Below are 6,213 nucleotides of genomic sequence, written 5' to 3' on the forward strand. Positions count from 1 at the left end.
AATCTCTTGGAAAACAACTAACAACTCGCATCTAACTCAAGCTACACTCAAGTGACTGAAATCACCAAAAGCCAATCGCTCATCGGCAAGCAAATCACATCCGTTACAACATCAAATGACATCCAAACGGAATGAAACTTTTAGGACAAGTTTATAAGACCTAAGCACACTTGCCTATGGCCTCAAACCCCACTTTAGGTCAAGTTCCAAAATCGTGATTATTAACAGCAGTGGATTTTCGACCCAGAATGCATCTAAATGCTTAGCAATGATGCCCCAATACCCCGTCTATGCATAGTTTTCGATTTAAAAGTGTAAATTCCTAGTTATGATGAAATTAAGCCACGGGTCGCCGATGCCAAAAGCTGTAAAACACCGTGAATGGCTTACGTCAATGTGTACAGCTCTTAGCTGCAGTTGCAATGCAACAAACGCATTTGCAATGTGATAACCGGGGAGGGAGTAACAAGCGCGAGAAGTAGAGAAGTGAGTGCCGTTAGCTCACACTGTGTATTTCTTATCCAAAAACTTGTAAAAACTTTCAAAAATTTGGCTTTTATACCTTAGCCAAGGTTTTTGAGTGGTCAAAACTAATAATCTGGAGTTCTACCAAAGCTGGGAATTGACTGGCTGATACAATCTGGAAGCTTGTAGCCCCGGCTCATTAATTACAAAGTTTACCAAGAAAATAGGAGTTACAATATTCCCGATTTATCAAAATAATAATTGTTTTACAAGGAAAACTCTAAAAAATGGTGTCCGCGTTAGCTTGCTGCTAACATTTGGACAAGTTATAATCTATACTATAGATAATAGGGGGAGGGATTCCTGTGTAGAGAGAGAGAGAGAGAGAGAGAGAGAGAGAGAGAGAGAGAGAGAGAGAGAGAGAGAGAGAGAGAGGACTCATAAAGGGGGAGGGATTCCTGTGATGATGAGCAGTTCAATCTATACTATAGATAATAGGGGGAGGGATTCCTGTGTAGAGAGAGAGAGAGAGAGAGAGAGAGAGAGAGAGAGTGTGGACTCATAAAGGGGGAGGGATTCCTGTGATGATGAGCAGTTCAATCCGGCTTTAAATTAAACCTTAGCGAGTAGCGATACACGCTTCATGCTTGAGTAGACATCCTCGGTCGCTCTCTTCACAAAAAACCGTCGCCTAACTCATGATTTTCTGGAAGATATGCTTGATGACCTTCATAAATTTGCTTCTTCAGTGAGGGCGTCGGTCCACATGTGACGCATGCTCTGTATCCGCTTGTTTGAAGCCCTGCATGTATACACATGACAATAGATAAGCTTGAGAAATATCAAGATTTATAGTGTTTGAGTTTGAGTTTGAGGATAAATCACCTGAGCAATCTGTTAGTCCGGGATAGTCATGCATGGTCCCCATTAGAATGCCTCTTGATTACTTGGACAGATATTTATCTATCACGAGAGAGAGAGAGAGAGAGAGAGACAGAGAGAGCGGTATGTCTAATCTATTTTGTATATGCAGGTTTCTATATTCTTGGGTAGTTGCAAGTTCTTGAACTCCATTAGTATGAGTGATCATGGCAGCAGTAGTGCTCGCCCGAGCAAGGCGGACATAGAGTGCTTCTTAGCGTCTCTTTCACCCTATCAACTAGATCTAGTGGAGGGACAAGTAGTATCTATGAGCAGAGACACATCACCTCCTTCGCGATTGCAGCCTCGGTCTCCATCGCACTCGGAGCGGAGTGTTGCGTCGGCTTCGAGCCGACGTAGTTGGCATATCAAACTTTCATGACAGTCTGGCGGTGGTGGTTGCTGTCACAAGACGGGCACCACGTGCCAATAGAAAAGAACAGACTGAACAGACTTTTAGCACTTCAATAACAAATGAACAGACGACACGCGACATGGAGTGGTGGAATTCCACCCTAGAGGGTATTGGCCCCAAACCATGGCGCCCGTTTTAGTATTTCTTTATATTGCATCAACACAGTACAAGCCGGTACTCCAGACTCTGCACCTTCTCCAGGAAGCATGCCAAAGAATGAGCCCCAACCTCATATTTAAAGGCCCTCTTTATCGCGTGCACATGGGCTTCTCTCACTTTTGGAGTTTAGCCTTCATGTTGCATATTTTGACACGTGTAAAGGGCTCCCCCTTCTACCATATTATGTTAGTTTAAATAGCAGCGGGCAATTTTGTAGTAGATCTTCTATTGATAGACAATCAGTCTTCTTATGAAAAGTTGCAAATTTTTTATATGCGCATATATTTAATCTCACAACCAGGTGTACCTTGGAAATTTCGATAAATTTGGATGGCATTTTGGGAATTTAAAATTAGAGGGGTATTTTGGGAACTCCCCATAGATTCTATACAGGCCATTTTTGTTTAGTCTGTCATTTTTGGTTTACACTGGCCATTTGCATACAGCCATGACTCGAAGATAAAGTATCGTGCCCGTTGTCATCCTCAAGTCTGCAAAGTGAGCATCGCCCCCTCTCCGAAATGGTCCCTCCCTTTTCTTCCCTCGCCATGGCAACATGCTCGTCTCCCTCTTGTGTGGACCATGGCAGGACTCGCTCTCTCTTTGATCATGCACGCCATGGTTGCAGTCTCTCTCTCTCTCTCTCTCTCTCTCTCTCTCTCTCTCTCTCTCTCTCTCTCTCTCCACTTACTACTTCTTGGTCCTCCAACAACAAGGCCAAATTTTGGCAGGTAGCAAGACTGACGCGAGGGCAAAAAGGGGGATATCTCTCACATCCAATAGATCTACATGCTCTTACGTGCAAATTCACCCATTCCTTGTTGATGGTGAAGGGGGGAAGGGGGGGGGGGGGGGGGGGGGGGGGGAGAGAGAGAGAGAGAGAGAGAGAGAGAGAGAGAGAGAGAGAGAGATAGAGTCTTAGCACTACCTTCAGACAAGCACGAGAGAGACAACGCATTGTGTGCGAGCAAGGATTGTAATAGAATATGGCATATCATCACCTACCCAAAAAATCTCCATGTCCCTTGTGGATTGCATTAATCTCCTTCCGCCTGTCATGTCTGAGAGAGAAAATCTCTCTCCTCCCACCTGTACACCTATCCCTTCTCTCTCCTCCGCTTCTCCTTCCCAACTTTTCCTAATCTTAGATCTTAATCTAACCTAATCTTAAATGTACTTTAAAATATAACCTAACCCTAAATATTAATATAACATTTCATTTTATATTTTCTCTATTTTTATAATCTCTCTCTCTCTCTCTCTCTCTCTCTCTCTCTCTCTCTCTCTCTCTGTTTTCTCCCCTTACCTCTCTCTTTTCGCCTTCTCTCCCTCTCTCTCTTTTTTGTTTTTTTCTCCCTCTTTCTCTTTCTCTTTGTTTTCTCCTCTAATTATCTCTCTCTCTCTCTCTCTCTCTCTCTCTCTCTCTCTCTCTCTCTCTCTCTCTCCAACAAAAAACTCAATCGTTTTTTGACCCAGTAGATAGAGTTCACTCTTTTGATCATAACTTCTTCATTCAAACTCCGATCTATGTGATCTATAGCCTCAATCGAAGAGCACGAAGCCCTCTACGGATTGATGTAAAGACAAAAAAATTTAGAGTTATGAAAGGCATTTCTGTAACAGCATTTTCAAAGTGAACAGGTTCAAGAAAATTGACTCTCACCTCTTAGTTTACATACAATGTCTTCTGGCACTCGCAAGGGTTCTTCTTCTTCAACAAGGTCCACAACCATTGTGGAAAATGATCCAAGATCTCCTTAGTATGGAGATAGCAACACAACCACCCAACCAACGATATTGGAAAGCATAATCATGGCATACTTGGTATCATTGCAAGAGACCGTAAACAAACAAGGTGAAGACTTACGAGCACTTGCAATGGAGAATGGCACACTAAGGGTACTTGTGGTTGAGAATGAGAATCTCAAGAGGACACTTGAGATGGCGCAAACAACACGTTTGATCCAACTTGAAGAGGAAGTCAAGGAATGTAAACCCTCTCTTATGGACTTGAATGCTTTGAAGGAGCAGATAAGCAAAGTAGAGCATGACCATGTATTGAAAGAGGAGAAATTCGACACCATGAGCCGGGATGTATGCGACATAAAAAATGTATGCACAAACAAGTGTGGTAGAAATGTGGCTTCTAATTCCTCACTCATGCAAGATATGGCTAAAACAAAGAATGTTGAGAATGTGGATGTGGAGGAGTTGAAGGAACGGGAACGACGTTCCAAGAACATTGTTATTCGTGGAATTCCCAAAGAGAATCTAGAGAGACCTCCTTCTCTTGCCATTGTTATTGAAGATTTCTTCAAAACCCACTTTGGTATGTCCGGGGTTATGGTCTATGGAGCACATAGAGTGGGGAAGCAAGGAGATCCTCACTCGGGAGAACAGCCAATTGTATGCACCATGCTGGATGAGACCAATCGAAAGATTATCCTTGATAATAATTGGATCTATTTGAGGAATACAAAATGTTTTGTATGTGAAGATTGCACATAAAGCAGCAAAATATGCGTCGCAAGGCATATGAGAAAAAGAATAAGAAAAACAAGGAGATCTCTCATGAAGAAAATGTGCCCAAGGAGGAGGCAAGTCCCTCGAGCAAATAGAAATGTGTAACCTATGAGACCAAGTTACAATTGAAAATACGCTTTTGGAATTGTATGGATACCCATGGAGTGCGGGGATCGGCATTGATGAACTAACAAGCAAAGACGATGTTGTACTTCTTGTTGAAACTTGGGAGCATGATACACAAAGGATTAACGGCTGGGAGAATTACAATGTACATTCATTGATGTGGTCAAAGAATCTTAAGCAACGAAGAGGACAAGGAGGGGTAGCATGTATGGTTAAGAAAGGATTGGAAGATTTTGTATCAATTGTGAAAGATGACAAGTACAAACGTTATGTATGGCTGAGAATTATGACACCAAAAAGAGTACCCATTTTTGTAGCCGGATGCTACATTCCTCATCATGATTCTCCCTTTTATGCTTGCATGGATAGAGATCAACCATTTTTTTGTTTAGAAGATGGCATTGCTTATTTCAAAGGTGAAGGTAATCTTATTGTATTTGGGGATATGAATGCTCGCACAAAAACATTGCAACATGATACTCAACAATCTGATATGCCATGAATTTCAAGGGAGTTGGAGGAAGTTCACTTGTATGATCGTTCTTCAATGGATGAGAAAGAGCTGGATTACTATGGAAAGTTACTTTTACACATGTGTAATAGCACAGGTATGCTCATTGCCAATGGTGTATCTTTGTGGAGTGGAACCAATGGATTTACATGTAGGAGACATAATGGGGATAGTGTGATTAACTATATGCTACTCTCCGAAGCCATCATGTATCACGTAAAGAGTTTTATGTTTTGCCAATGGACCCCAGAATCTGACCATCGCACCTTATGTATATTGACCTTTCATGTGGAGAAGCAACAAGCATGATAATTTCAGCCAAAGGAAAGAGAAATTATCACTATGTATGGATTTCAAACGGGCATCAATGTACATTGAAATGGTTGAGTAAAAATTATGGATGAAGAAGCTTCAATTTGATGCACCATTGGAAACTAAATGAAAAGCTTTCAAGAAAGTTATTTGTTCTTGTGCCGAAGAATGCTTTGTTATAAAGCATCTCCATGGTATCAACAAAGATAGATCATGTAAAAGGTGGTTTGATAAAGAATATCAAGATGCTCGAAAGTCCTTGATAAAGCTTGATGAAACTATGGATAAAGACAACTATCAAAGTCATTTGCATACATACAAGGCATTGATTCAAAAGAAGAGAAGAAGATGGGAAGTAAAGCAACAACTTTTTCAAGTCCAAGAAAAGGCACATGCATTTGGAAGATTTTGGAGAAACTTGAGGGGCGAGCGGATTGAGAATTTTGGTAACTTGAGTCTTGTGGATATGTATACACATTGTAGGCAATTATATGAGCAAGAAAATGCTGAAAATTTGCTATTTTATGGTTCACTCCCATGTATGCCCTCCTTTTTTACTATTGAGGATGTATGTGGTGGGCTTGAAAAGTTGGTCACTTGCAAAGTGGGAGATCTTCAAGGTATCAAGCTGGAGATGATCAAATGGACAGGAGATTTTATCCATGAGTGGATGTGTGATATGTTCAACCTTGCACTTCAACATGGTATGCCTTATGATTGGAGTACTAATTGGGTTAAGCCTTTGCACAAAGGAGGGGATGTAAAGAATGTAAACAACTAC

Source organism: Adiantum capillus-veneris, chromosome 4 (assembly GCF_014529385.1).
Source record: "Adiantum capillus-veneris isolate H3 chromosome 4, ASM1452938v2, whole genome shotgun sequence".
In the NCBI taxonomy this organism is placed as follows: Eukaryota; Viridiplantae; Streptophyta; class Polypodiopsida; order Polypodiales; family Pteridaceae; genus Adiantum; species Adiantum capillus-veneris.